The 15,718-nt window shown below is 36.4% G+C and overlaps 1 protein-coding gene across 6 annotated transcripts in view; it reads left to right on the forward strand.

Moving 5' to 3' along the window:
- The window catches only part of RAPH1 (Ras association (RalGDS/AF-6) and pleckstrin homology domains 1), an 86,136-nt gene that overhangs the window by 3,776 nt on the left and 66,642 nt on the right, over nt 1-15,718 (forward strand). The window lies entirely within an intron of this gene.

Here is a 15,718-nt window from a genome sequence, read left to right on the forward strand (position 1 = left end):
CCTTCATATAGAAAAATTGGATAAAGACTAAGAAAAGTATCTGCAGAATATTTTTTACGCAGCTTGATCCAGATATATTGACTGATATTTTATGACATTTTAATGAATTAAAGTCACTTCTCTATTTTGTTTGAAGTAGGAGTTTTAGCTTACTATGTCCAGCTTTAGCAGAAGTGTTTCATGTAAGATGTTGAATAGATTGTTGGACTTGTTTTTTAAAATCCATCTGTTAGTGAAGATCTCTTGAAATATCTTGGTCTGTAACCTATCAATGCACTTGTATTGTATGGACGAGGATGACGTACATGAGAATTTGAAACTGTCCTGATGTTAAATATTAGGAAAATAATTTGTTGCCATCTTATATCATAATGAGTTAGCAGGATTTTAGCGGCCATGGGGGGAGGGAGGTCTGGAGGTGGGGAAGGAATTCCAGGGATGATGTAAAAACATTGTAATTTTTACCCATTACTGAATTTCTAGTCTCAAAAATTCATCAAAGTACTTTAAACAAATGTTATCAAAAAGGTGATTGAATCTTCATATACTCTGCTGTCTTGAGAAGACCAGAGGCAAAGGTGAAAGTTCTTACACAAAAATATTATAGGGAATCTGGTGAGGGAATTACTATCCACAGTAGCAAAACTGTTATATTTACTTAAGTAAATATTACAGTGGTCAAGAATTCAGGTTGCTGGTAAAAATGCAGTGATCTTGCATAGCATAAATGGTAAACTGAATATAGGTTGTTTTCATCTTCTGTGAAATTCTGCCTACTGCTGGCACAGGGTCCTTTGCTGCTGCTGTGATTCTCTCATTGTCCTCCCCTTTTCCCAGAAACTTAGCAGTTTGCTGACTTCGTAGGACCTGTGGTATTCCTGGTGTCTTCTTGTCCTGGTTAAAGTAAATTTAAAGTAAATGTAAAAAAAAGTGGAACTGTTCTGTGCTTACAGTCAAGATGTGCAGTGAGCTACTTCTTGTACTTACTTTAATTGTTGCCTTCTCTGCTCTTCCAGTAACAGTTTGCTCCCCGGAGACAAGCTCCAAGCAGAGCTTGTTGCTTGATACATGGGTAGATTTCATCTTGATGCAAATTCTGTCGTCATGTTCCCACTTTTCCCACTGAACAGCCATCTGTAGCACCGAAAAAGTAGTTTATTCTGTGTCATCATGGTCTTAATGTTTGAACTTGGTTATAGATGCCTGGTAAAATTGCTCCCCCCAAACTAAAACTGTGGTTGAGCTAGTAGTGTCAACTGCTATTGAACAGTTGTGTATCCGTGACTTGTGAAAAATTCTGCTGGTTCTTCGAGGAAGTACTGTAAATTCATTAGAGATTACTTTGTGCAAACTTATACTTCATTTTCTGAGATCCAGTTGGTCATGGTAAAAGGAAAAATATTTTCAGAAGTGTCCAAAAGATTTAATTTTGAACCTTACTTAAATTGTAGTTGGTGAATTTGCATTATAATTTAATTGTCATTTAAAGACTATCTGTGATTATTTTTAGAAGTGCAGATAATGAGTGTTTATCAAGCATTGATGATAAAATAGTCCCATCTCAGGTGGTTGAATTGTTACTCTGATATCAACTTTACAGTTAAATCCTTTCAATATATGTAATTAAATTGCCTTCTAAGTGCAACAGTAAATGTTGAGTAAGTTATTGCATAATGTGAAAAATGCTAACTTTACAAGAATTAATAGAATTCATAATGTGGCTTTTTTTGTGTCTGTAGAATTTTATTTTTCTTGCAATTTAGACATTATGCTATGACAGTTTTGCCCATCTGTATTGTTTCAATCAATGATTAAAAAAGCCTAGTGCTTTTTTGATGTCTGTGGATTTCTTTTAAATAGTTCCATTGATTATTATGGTAAAGTATTCTGTCTAAAATGCTGATTTGATTTGTTTAATCACTGGGGAAGTGTATTGAAACTGTTTGACAGAGTTACAGAGTTTTCTCTCTGTCAAAGGTTCTGTAGATTTGGAGAAGTACTCTTACATTTAACTGTGAAGCTGCTGAATTGATCCTTGTGGTACACCAGTATTGAAAAGATGTGATGTCGCCACAGGTTTGGAGCTGCTGTAGGAGATAGCATTAACAAAACCAATGTGCAGGTTCTTTGAAAGAAGCAAAGTTCCCCTGTGTTGCTTATATACTTGTTCTGGTCATTAATCTCTGTACAGATGCATTTGCTAAGTCTGGAATAGCTCCTGTTAGCATCTCTGACAGAGCTGACCCAATCTCAAGAACTGTATGTTTCAATCAGTGGGCTTTCTTTTTCTGCCTTGTAGGTCCCTTAAAAAGATGGTATTAGTAAGAGCAGAAGAGAAGCAGTGGAGCCTAGAGAACTTTTTCCCCCCTTACACTTTTCTTGACAGGATTATCCTTAGATAGCTTTAGAGATCACTAAACTATTGTGCATTAAAAATATTCATTAAAGAAAACAGAGATGGGCGATATTAAATCCATGTAAATTCTGTGATCCAGTTAGCAGCATAATCCACCAAAATGATGAAGCGTACCAAAATGATAAAACTGAAGAATTGATGTGTTGGAACCTGCTGAAGGAAGAGAAACTACATTCTTCTATCCATCTTCCTAGACCATGATTATATACTGTTTTGCAGAATTCAAGGTTCTTTTACTTCTGGGATATAAAAGCATTTTAAAAAATAAGGACAAACTCCTTTCCAGGTTGCTCTTTGCATCTTAAAAGTATGGAAAGGCATCTGTCCAGGCTTTCAGAATTTGTTGTAGGAAATACTTTGCCCCATTATTTTGTAAATAGTTTATTTAATTTTCAAATGTAGATGACTAATGTTATCTATACTTATTTAGACAAGCTGCTTTGCAAAACTGGAATGGGTTTTAGCTCAGGACTGAAAATAGTAAGTTTTCAGCATGCTTTCAAATATCTTAGGAACAAGACTGATTTTTGCAGCCTAATGATGATCTTCCAGAGGTGAAATTGGCATGGGAAGCTTATTAGCTTTGCAGAAATACTCTGCTTGCATACTGATTGCCTTAATTTTAATCCCATGGGTATTTTTTCTACTTTTGTCTGAGCTCATTGCTTGTGACTCTTTTATAATTTAGAACAAGAAGTATTGAATTAGTTAAGAAGAGAAGTACTCTAACAAATGTGAAACCATTTCATTATGACTATGACAGTGTTCCCTCAGGTTTTCTCATATTGTTGCCAGAGTACATGAAGGTAAGATCTGAAGTTCTTAAATTGTGTTAACTCTGAGAACTCTGTGTATAAGAGCAAGACACCCTATGTAAAATAAATGCAATGTCTACTCTAGATTCCTGCAGAAGCAAGGACAGTGTTCACTGCCCAGGGAGATTTCTCACTGTTCTTCTGTGGGAGGTACAATACTTACGGATTGTGTCTGGACTTAAAGCCTCAGTCTTTGGCTGTTCTTCAGCAGTTTCTCACTCGTGTATGGTTGTTCTTGATTTCATCCTGGCTTGACTGGTTCATGCCTGTATAGTGCTGAGGCATCTTGCATAGAATTTTTGACTCTATGCCAGAAGCCAAGCATTCCAAGCTGTCTTTATTTATAGAATCATAGAATCGTTTAAGTTGGAAAAGACCTTTAAGATCGAGTCCAGCCATTAACTTAGTACTGCCAAGTCCACCACTAAACCATGCTTGAGTTGATTTTGTATATATAAAGGTCACCGGAGACTAGATGTAAGAAAAGCACGCACAAAATCCCCAAATATGCTAAACACCTACTTATCCTTACATTACTAATTTTGCTTCTTGCTTTGCTTCTTGATAGAAGGATCACTGTAAACTTGTTTCACCGCTTAAAATCGAGTTAATCATTGTTACAATTTGTTTTAATACAGCAATACAAGTTTGGACTTCCAAGGTGTCAGTAATCATTCTTCTTCACAGAACGTAGCACAAATGTGGTTTCTAGTGCATTTAAAAAAAAATTCCCATCATGAAAAATCTCATTAGGTTATGTGAAGCCTTTAAATAAAAATGCCATACAAATCTCTGTTCTCAAAGGAAGTTGTCACTTAGATCTTTAGTGCATGAATCAAGAGAGCATGACCTTTTGCTTGAATGTGTGGGTCTGAGTGGCTTTGACAGAAACATGGGTGGTTGCACACTGTTTCTGGAAAAGTGTTCTGCAAGTTGTATCAGTGCACATTTCTGGTACTCTGGAGTTTAGTCAACAGTAGTTGTGTCTTCTAATAGTTCTTCCAGCTCTTAAATGGGGGAATTTTGTTTAGGGATGGAGGAGGGAAGTCACTAGTTTTCAGTCACTAGTAACCTTGCAAAGCAGTAATACTGGCTGAAACTTTACCTGTCTGTGAGCGTGTCACAGGTCAGGAGAACAGTTCTACTGGAGCTGGATAAGAGAAGATCACTTTTTCTTTCACCTCTACTCTGGTGTGTCTATTAATGAGTAACTTAGTGATATGAGCAGGTCTGTGGAACTGAAAGGCTGTTTGTCAGATTGATGTGAGTGCCACAAATAAATTCCTGCCTAGGGTAGAAGGAAAGAATTATTTTCATGAAGAAATGTTCAGTTGTTCTGGATTAGAGACCTCTGAGATACTTTCTAAGCGCAGCAGAAGTGAGAAGTCTCATTTTCAGCATGGAAGGAGCGGGGTCCCATAGAAAAGTGGGAGTGTTTTTTCCTTTCTGGCAGTTTGCGGAGCAGAAAATGGAAACAGGGACATGAGTGAAATTTTCAGAAGGAACCACATATCCACATCACAGTTGTTAAAAGTGGAACATATAGTGTCTTTATGAAGAATGCTGTGTTAACTGCTATCCAGTTGATAGTAGAGCATTCAGCTTAACCTTCTGTACTTCCTATCCCAGTTAGTGAAAATCAGAGATGTTCTAGTTAAAAATAAAAGAGAAAACCCCCAAAAGCACTGTCCTTGTAATTAGCTTGAAAGAAACTTTGTTTTGATACTGTTTATATCTGCTCAGTTTAAATGTGTGCAAAAACTTCAGAAGGTTCTCAAAATGACCAAGTTAAAAAAAAAAAAACAACCAGGCTCTGGGATTAGTTATTACTACTGTATAATGAATCTTAAATTATCTTTTATCAACCAGAATGGAATATTTCTGGAATGACTGGCGTGTGTTCTGAAGTTGAAAGTCCAGCACAGAATAAACAAAGCATTTTCAGACTATGAACTTTCAATGTCAGTGGTGTTTCATTTTTGAATTGTGATGACTTGGGTGTCTCTCTTATTGCAAAAGGTGTCAATATTCATTCTCATGAAGGATCAGATAGTTAATATATTTACAGGTATCATGTAGGAAGTTAGCTAGTGTGAGGCCTGAAAGCTTAGAGAGTGATTTTATGTGTTTATTTTTTTTTTAGATTGTTTAAATGTTAGCTTTGTGTGGCCTTTAGATTGAAAATATATGTAATGTAGGAAAAAACATTCACTTGATGCAAATTACTTTGATTTAATATATATGCTGTCTTGCTATCCTTGTCATGGGAAGAGTTTAAATTGAGCCTGTTGATGCTTGCTTTATGGCCTAAAGACTGATCTGAGTGCACTACATAAGGCAAGTTATGATATTACCTTTCACTTTTTAAATTATTCTTCATTATTTAGTACTTCTGATTGTTAATGTTTTCCAGTGATTCTTGTGAAGTGTATATACTTTCTAACTTTGAAGATGGCAATGCAAATTTTGTCCTGTATAATGTGACCAAGGGCCAACTTCATGTCTTTTTACACTTTAGTGTGAAAGATGCATTAACTAGTAATAAAATAGGACTGTATTTGCAAAACAGGAGAATGTGCTTTAAAGCAATGTCTTCCTAAAACTTTATCTAGTGTCTTTATTTTGTGTAGGGTAATGTAACCCCTTCGGAGCTTGAATTCCACCTTCATTATTTTTCTAACCCTGAAAGTACATGGTCTTCCTTTAGTTTAGAATGTATGTCGCCTGAAACTAGGAGACGAGGGGTTTTTTTTGCGGGGGGGGGGGTGGTTTGTTTTTTTTTTTTTGTAATTATCCTCATTATTAACTTTCTGAGATAAGATTAATCTGGCATGCTCCTTAATACAGCTCTTGACAGGCTGTGAGCATTTGAGAACATTTCTATACACATGATCTGATGAAAAATGATAAAATGTTAGAAGATGTTGATGTGTCTTGTGTAGTACTTTGTTTTAGTAAAAGCTGCCTAAATATATTTTTTTTTCTATTATAGAGTGAGTTGAAAAGCAGGATAAAAGATCGGTTGTTCTCTTATGAAAGTGTAAAATTGCAGCTGGCCTTATGTTGTCTGCATTCTTTTTGCCTTACAGTGTGGGTTTAAATATTTGAGTTTACAACTGCGCATGCCTTCACTATATTACAAAGTGCCTGTAAGAGTTGAGAAGGCATAGCCTACTGATATATTCAGCAGCTGCTGCTTCATTCCTAAAATGACTTCTGCTGGATTGCGATGAACTGTAGGTATTTCAGCATGATTCAGGCAGTATTATTGAAAGCAATATTGAACAAATGTATATTCAAAATTAGGGCTTTTCTTATTTTTGCAGTATGACTAAATATTTAGTGTCTGGATACTGTGCATCATAAATGTGCCTTTTATTATGTCTGTTTATTCCAAGACACTCATAGTGAAGTATCAAACTTTTTGGAGTATAATAGCCATTGTTTGAAATGGCTATGTGTGAAATGTGTGGTAAGTAGAATATGAAGTCGTTCTGTTTTTTTTAGTAGCATTTGGAATATGTAGATCATTAACTATTTAAAATATAATATTATTAGTTCACTTTTTGGAAAGAAAACTTAAAATTTAGCCTGACATAACTCATTGTGGGGAGATGTAATACTGTGATGGAGTCGTCTGTTAAACTGAAGTGCACAACTCCGTGAGGTAATTGAAGGTCCAGTAAAAGACACTCTTTGTTTACTTAATATTTCTGACATAACTTCTGAAGTTCTGCCTGCATCTGTAATGTGATGGGTAACATTTCCCTGGGGAGGGTAGCAGCAGTCTGGTTCTGTGTGCATCAAGAACTGTGTATGTAGCTATGTGGAACTAGTTTGGATGTATGGTTTGAGGCTTGTATTTCAACAGTAGCAAACAGTGATGATCCTTCTGTCATTAGATGTGCATGCAGAAGCCTGGTATTTAATGGAGTACATATAGACAACTATGTAGTTTTCATATTTTTATTGCCACTGTACTGCAAATATATTTTATAGATTGTATTTAGAAACTATGTTTGTAACAAACTCTGATCTATTACTTTTCAAAGATGATCAAAATGAGCACTGAAATATAATCCATGACTCCGCATTCTGTAGAAAATCGATTTGCGTCCTTTCTGTATTGCTGAGCTTTTATAGTGTCTTGAGGAACAGGACATTATTTTAAAAGAGGAATTTAGGTCTGCCACAGAGGAAGCATTATATTATGGATTAAATGCTGTCCTTGTCATCTTGGAAACACACTTTTTCTGCTCTCTTGTTGCATTCATTTTTTTTTTTCTTCATACAGTCTTCCAGTTCTTTAGTTGCAATGAGTAGTTCTGAAAATTGTCTGTGTAGCTCTCTTATCCTCTTTTTGGGAATTGATTTGGAATGTTTCCTTCTGAAATGTTTCTTGATTTGAAACTGGGTAGGCAGAAAAATACTTTTTTCTGTGCTCAGTTCCTTCCTGCACTTGCATTTATGTTGTATGCATGCTCTTAGATATTGTTGGCTCTAACTGTCCCACAGGAGATATTCTGTCCACTGAGAATTGGGTAGGATATTATTCTTGGTATTGCCCATCTCAAAATGCACATGGTGGGAGATTGAATAGTATTTATGAGCTATGTTAGTCCTGTGCTTTGTACATATTCTCCTCAGCTGGGATGAGTGAGTTCTTAGATGATGAAGAGGAGTTGAAAAAGGGGCTGAGAAGTTGCTTTCTGTGACTTGATTGATTTTTTTTAAATAGAGTTTTTTACCTGTTAGGAATAATATAGCTGAAAGAGATGCTGTTAGAACTTATCACAAAGGCTGTGAATGATTCCGCAGATGTATAGCTCTTTACTTGTTTTCCTCTGAGAGAAGGTTGTGACATCAGATGACAAGTTGAGACCAAGAACAAACAAGGTCTTGGGATGCATCCCATTTGTTTTTTTTTACAGGTGTTGCTTCTTGAATGATGTTGTGTGGTGCACACTCTGGCTTGTGGTCGAGCTATTTCATTTCCAGAGCTTGTAAGTGGTTGCACTGAGCAGAAAGCAATGCCATTGAAACAGTGCTGGCAATCAGGCATGGATTCCTGGTAGTCATTCTCAGTGGTGTTGCCTTGGGATCACAGCCAGGCAGTTCCCTGAATAGGCGTGAAGGTCCACTGGCAGCTCTGACAGAGCAAATGCTACTTACAGCATACTAGCACCTCACTGGTGAGTCATTCGCTGCTGATTGTTCTAGCTACTGCCCATTAAATAATGACTTTTGGCTGGTTGCTTGACTGAAATTGCCATGTGCATACTTGTTCATGGCCAGGCTTTCAAAGAGTGGTTTTTGCACTAACTTTTCACCGGTCACAGTCATGTCAGGCTTTTGCCATACTGCTGTGTAATCAGATAGTATCAGAATGTGAGGTTAAGATTCTAAAATTCTGTTGAACAATAAAATGACAGCAAAACAACATGATCCGTACCTTTGTCTTTCTCTAAGTTTAGTGAAAGAATTGGTTTTAAGACTTCCTTCAGTATTATGGGGAAATTGCCCAGCTAATTGCTTCCTTATCTCTTTTATTTCTATGTATCATCCTTCAAAGTGTGTTGCAAGATTTCTGTCAAATGCAAAAGAGCATTTTCAGTTGAGGGTCAAATCCAGCTGTATGAAAACAGAAGTTGTTTCAGCTTCACCAGCACAATAAGATCAACCTTCTGTATAAAGAGTTTAGTAAGAAAAATGCCCAAACCAACCCTAAAATCTAACTGTGTCTTAAAGACTTTAGGGGAACTTAAGTATTTGAGGAGTCTAGTAAATGAATATGTTGGTAATACTGGTAGTACTATGTGGCTCTTTACTAGTGCTGTTTATGGGCAAGTGTGCAAAAGTATATTGGTGTAAATAAAAGGGGTTTTTATTTTCTTACTTTTTGAACTTTTTAATACATTTGTAGCTAGAAAATGATAGCAGTGAGTACTAGGAATGCATTCTTGGTCCATGCTGTGGACCAAGCAGCAGTGTTTAGCATTGCAACAACAGCAGTGTGTGGAAATAATTTCCAGCTTTCTTCCACTGATTTTTGGGGATGTTTTTCTTTTTCCTAAAGAAAGTGGATGTATCTTGTTTGCTTTACTTGCAAAGGGGTGGAGAATCTCATAGTTGGGGGTTTTTATGGTGTTTGTTTGTGGTCTCTTGGCTTAAGACAAAGCTGTTGAGGTCTTCCTTCCAGTCTTTGACTTGTAAAATTATTATTTAAATGGAATCTGCTGTCTTTTATATGTGTGTGACATCATCCAATCCCAGGTACACTAACCTTTCTCGACTTCTTAACACTGTCTTTCTTCTTTCTGCTATCACTTCCTCTGGCAAAAAAACCCCACCATACTTGCTTAAGATGAATCAGGAGATTTATATAGAGAAACTTGGACTTTCTGACTTTGCATATGCAAGTTGCTTGGATTGTCCACTGTGCCCTACAGATAGTTTAATTTTAACCTTTTTTTGTATGCAGGGGAAGAGAGATCTTCCTGCTTCATTCACTACTTGATTATGAGAGGGAAGTAATGTTGCATTTATACTTATGTGGGAGCTTTGCATCAAGAAATCTCCAGTACCATAATGAGGAGATTGGAATTAGTCACCATTTAAACTGTTTTATTAGTATCTTTCACCCTATGTTTATACAACATGACCTGTGAACTGAACTTCTGGGTGTTTTCTGTATTATTCATAACATTGTTAACTATTTTTTGTTTGGTTGTTTCTTTATTTGTACCCTGAGGTTATTTTAGATATAGCATCTGAAATATTTTGCATAGCAGTGTCAAAAAGCATAGGGTTTTTTCCTAAGAAGAACACACCTTTTCCTTTGTACTTTATTAAATGCTTGGGTTGTCCTTGATCTGATTTTAAGTCTGTTTTTTGTCCCACCCCAGCCTGCAAAATCAATTTGGCAATTAACTTCTTGGTCTTCCATTCGATACAAATTTATATAGAGGCTACAAGCACTCTGATTTTTTAGCCTACATATGTAACTCGGTGTGGATGTTTTTATGTTGTTATAAAATGGCTCATGAGCATCTCACCTGTTTAAAAAATTGTTGCTTTGACTTATGTTTAATCTTTTCAGCCACTGAGTCACAAATAACGTAATTCTGTCTCGTTTCCTAATACACCTATGTGCTATGAAAATTCACGTGTCATGTCTGTTTCTGGATCTTATGGTCATCTATTTCTTTATATTAAAGGCCCAAACATAACCTCCCTCCTTTAGAAACGGCCTGCTTGTCTTTTATCAGGCTGTGGTATAAAAAAATCTTTTCTCATTAAAGATTTACATCTGAAGTCTAATGTGGCACAATTCCTGTCATGTTACTAGAAGTCTTCCTGAAAAGCATTGATGAAAGTGCTCTTGGATGTTAGACTTAGAATCAGAAAGCAGTGATCACGTTTTATTGAAGTTAGACTACTCGTTTTAAAATAAGATTTCATTGTTTGTTGACTTTACTGATGTGTCATACCAGTTGAAGAGCTGTTCTACCTTGCCCTAATTTTTCAGCTTTTTGAAAAGACCCTTGATTGTTTCTACAGTTGGAAACCAAAAGGTTTTGTTAGTTTTAATTCTGTTTCTACTACTGAATAAAAGGACAGGGAAGATTAATGTTATGACATATATGGCAAAAGAGTTTCATTTCTGGTGTCTGGTTTTCTACCCATTCCTCTTGCATGTTCTAGAGTTAGTAAGGGAACACTTGCTGTGATGTAAATGAATGTACTTTAATATGCCTCTTGTGGAGGAAAAGGAGGAAGAAAGTGATGATTTAATAGGAAGAGCTGTAACATCTCATTTCTGTGATGGTGTACCATCTCCAGTTCTGAAGGGTGAAGATGGATGAAGGCCCTCACCTATATTTTCAGGTGTTCCCCTCCTGGATGGAAACAGATGTGTGGCACTGTCAAATGCAACATTCAACATTCCTTTGCAGTCTGGACCTGGACCCTGGCATAACATGGTCATAAATAAATATACACAAGGAATTCAGCTATATGTTTTAGTAGTTATAAGCTACTTTTACTGAATAGATGTGTTAGGTTGAAGGGAGAATGTGCAGAAAGCCCCCTGTGGAATAAGATTTATAACTGAAAAAAAATATTTTTTAATTTCTTTTTTGGCTTTTAAACCTGTTCTGATTTGTTACAAGCCGGCCCGTCAGAGTATGCTGGGCTGTAGCTGCTATCAGCTATAATTCCTTTGGAAAGGTAATAGGAAGAAGGTGCCAGCAAGCCTTAGACCTCAATGGACATTTAAAGGTCTGAAGGAAGATAGAAAAATTATAAAAGCCATGAAATAATTCTACTTTTTTAAGCTTCACCTTTCATGGTGCTGCTGCTTTGATTTGATTCAGCGTGAGACAGATCTAAAATTCAAGTGTAAAAACCTTTATACAAAAAATGAAACTATAAAAATCTTCCAGCCACTTCACACTGTATGTTAGCAATCCTAGGAAATGGGACTGTAGTCTAATGGAATGTTTAACAGACTCCTGCATCTGCATAAAGTTTTTCATAGTGCAGTAGACAAACACAACTAGGAAATTATTTTCAATTTAAATATTGAGGTGATACTGAATTAAGAGATTCATTGCTACATGGCTTTTAAACTGATCACTGTCACCTACATTTTATATAGCTACTCCTGCTGCTTTTTGCCTCATTTTGGCTACAGCAAATTAATGCCAGATCAGTTCTTTCTTGCCAACCCTTGTCCTTATGAAGATGTGAACATGGTCCAAATAATTAGCATTTCTAGTGTCACAAATTACATTCCTTATCCAGTGTGGTCAGCTCAGCTGCTTTAGCTGTAAAAATAGTCATTGTGGTACGCATTCCACTTTCAGTGTTGTATTCTGTAGTTTATTCATCTGGCTCAGTCCTTGGAGAGGTCTTTATACCAAAGAAGATATGTTCCAGGAAACAAAAATAATTGTTCTTTTGGGATGTTCGGAAAAAAACTTTACTCAGAGGCTTGCCAATTTCTTACACAGCTGCTAAGATGATATAATGTTTTTTTTGTTCGACTAAGATTGTAAATATGAACTTCCTTCCTCCTGCATTTATAATTATTCTAGCTCTATGCAGAATTTGTGATAAAACTCTTCCAAATTTCTGTTGAGGGAGAATATCTATGAAATGCTTACAGATTTCAACATGCAGTTTATATTTGCTTATGAAATGGGTGACCTAATTTTCTGTGAGCTAGATATAACCTCCTCCCATAGTCCTGCCAAAAGAAGGTATGTCTAGAATAAGACTTTGTCCTGGTTTTACGTAGCAGAAAACTCTTCAGCTGTGAGAATTCATGACCGGAATACCCTTTATCCTTAACTATGGTTAAGTTGCAGATTTGGTCAGACTTCAAAAATAGGCTCAGAGTGGACCGTAGGTTCCATTTTGTTTGTATATGTCCGGTATTCCTGCATTTGTAGTGAGCCATGTTTCCTGCTGCTTTCCAAATTACACTGAAGGAAATGACAGCACTGGCGATCAGCCTTGTGGACATGGACTTAAGTATTTTGGAAGGGAACTGAGCCTGGCTGCAGCAGTGGTGTAAACTGAGGTTGTATTTGCCTTAGGAAGGGGCATGGCTCTTGGCACATGATGCAAACACAGTATGCAATATGGTATTAAGCTCACTTTTTGCCCTGGTTTTCTAACTCAATTTTAATGCTTGAAATTGTGTCTAATTGTTTTCATATGAAGATATGAATTTTTATGTTCTATAGAAAAAACTGAAATAGTGTGTGTTAGTAATAACACCTCTACAAAAGTTTTGAGTTTTTTAAGCAGTCTTATAGTATCAGTGTCTGTAAAAGGTATTATGTTTTGTTGATTTTTGTTGTCTAAGCAATATCTTGGTAATATCATTACATTTCTATCAGAGAAAGATTAATAAAAGGGATAGTTAAGAAATCATCTATTTGGACTTCCTGCAAACTTTCCATTTTTCCATTGAGTTCAGGAAAGATTTAGCCTTGATGGCATCTGATATTAAGATGCGATGGCAAAAAAAGCAGGAACATTTCTTTCTTGACAAATTGTTCCTTACTCGAAATTTTCTGAAATTTGTGTTGGACTCTGAATTGTATAACAGAATAATAATAAATATTACGTTTATTATAATTATGGATGTATATAATAAATAGGTTTTTTGATGCTCTTTAGAGCCAGATGCTTTCAACAGCAACAAGTTGTTTGTGCAGAGTATCACGAGGAACTCTAGCCGTAGCCTAGAGTACAGTTGGCTGGTATTTTTGTTTGATTACTGAGCTCTGTATGCCTCTTGAAACCAAAAATTTCTAAGATACCATTTGCATTAGGAAAACCTTAAGAGTGTCCTGGAGGAAAAGGACAATGGAAAGTAGTCCTTCTTCCTTATCCAGAAAGCAGAATATAAGGATCCTTCTTCATCTTTCTGTAAGAGAAAAATAATTGCAAACATTGAAAAACAAAAATTGGGTGTAGTTGCAATTAGAGTGCTATTTAAAAACTTAGAGTGAAGGTATTACAGATGTACAGCAGAGTAGCAGTGTTCTTCTGAGTACTTTTTACACCAAGTGTAGCAGAAGATATTTTAAAAGTGACAATCCAGAGGAGTTTTGCAGTCTTGCCTCGCAATGTGGTGAAAAGATTAAAAATTTTGCTTTGCCTGAGTTACTCCAGGCTTGGTTTGGCACTTTTACTTTCTGGGTGTTATACAGAATTTTGAGAGTCCTTACTATTCCTTACCTGGAATTATGAATGATCCCAGTATTCTTTTGAAAGAATTTGAATTTGGCTCTTTTTGAAAATATTACAGTATATCATTAACCTTTCATGCTCTCTCTGCTGCTTCCCCACTCCCCCCCAAACTAGATGGAGTTTCACTGGCATGTAAGGGTTTCAAAAGCACATGGTATAGTCTGGAGGGCTGTGAAGTGTAGGAGGAAGGCTGCTTTGTTGCTTCTGCCTGGAGCTGGTCACCCCATTTCTCATTGCTTACTGCACTCAGAGGCACTCAGCTGGGGGCTGGTGGTGCCAGCTGATTGTGAGTACTCATCTGAATGAAGCCACATACAAATATTAAAACAAATGTGAGCTCGAGTATTATGACATAATCATTTTTGTATGAAGGCTGAAGCATATTTCTTATGCTGCCAGGAGAAGTAGCCTCTATTGGCTAGTTAATGTCTATGGTTCAGACTACAAGAAATTGAAATGGCTTTAACTTCATACACTTAGTATTAAACTGAACAGTTGTAGCTGCATCCAAAGGAGATATTCATAGAATCACAGTTTATCTCAAGTTGGAAGGGACCCAGTAAGGATCATCGAGTCCAACTCCCTGTTCCTCACAGGACTGCCTAAACTAAAACCATATGACATGACTTAAGAGCATCATCCACATGCTCCTTGAACTCTGGCAGGCTTGGTGCTGTGACCATGCCCCTGGGGAGCCTGTTCTGGTGCCCAGCCACCCTCTCAGTGAAGAACCTTTTCCTGATGTTCAGTCTGAACTTCCCCTGGTGCAGCTTCATGCCACTTCATACCTTCTCATGTGGTGAAGGAATGTTTACATCAAAGGGAAGGATGTCTTGTTTGTTCCTGATAACTTGGGAAAACAATGCTACAAATACAGGCCTCTTAAACTGTAAGCTCCTTCCAGTTGTACTATTTAGTGGAATTTGTGTTGCAGCAGCTATTCAATTGTATCTTCGTCATCAGTGCTGTGATGCTTTTTAACAGAGCTGTGCCTTTGCTTATGCACAAATGTTCAAATGTTAGAAATACCTAGTGACTACTCTAGTGATTAGCTTACATTGACAAGACTTTTATTATATAAATAATATATTTTTTGAAATTACGTGTATCTATAGAAACAGTTTCAAGCAGACATGTTGCCTTTGGGTTGATTCTGAGACAATTCCACAGATACATGCAAGGTTCTGTGCTTGTGGAATAAATTTTTGGTTTGCAGGAATGTCTGACCTGTGCTTGTAAGCATTGAATGAAGAAGTGCAACAGGTAAGAAGTTTTGTGTGTGTAGCCACTGATTTGAAAGCTAATGGCACGGGCATGCTAAGTTTTCATGCCTTGTGTCTCAGTGCTACAGAATTTAAACTGGAAGTTTTCTGAATTCAGAATTATAAATGTATTTATGGGTGGTAATGCTTTGTGATTTTTTTTTCTTGCTCCTACTTCTGTTTAAATGTAGTCTTCTCTAAGGATTAACTTGATATATGAAAAGTACTGAAACATGAAGTACTTGTAATAAAAATTACAAGCTTTAAGCATGTTTGTAGAGAAAATAATTCATTAAGACTTGTCATTTTACTCATTTGGTAAAACACTTATTTTAACATAAATGCAAATTAAGCAAAATTATAGCGTTTTTTCTGTATCATACATATGTGATTGCATATTCTCTAGAGCAGGTAGTATTTGAAAATTTCTCTGTACTAATGGCAAAGGTAGGCTTTTC

This window comes from Cyanistes caeruleus, chromosome 7, assembly GCF_971803275.1.
Source record: "Cyanistes caeruleus chromosome 7, bCyaCae1.hap1.1, whole genome shotgun sequence".
NCBI classification, from domain to species: Eukaryota; Metazoa; Chordata; class Aves; order Passeriformes; family Paridae; genus Cyanistes; species Cyanistes caeruleus.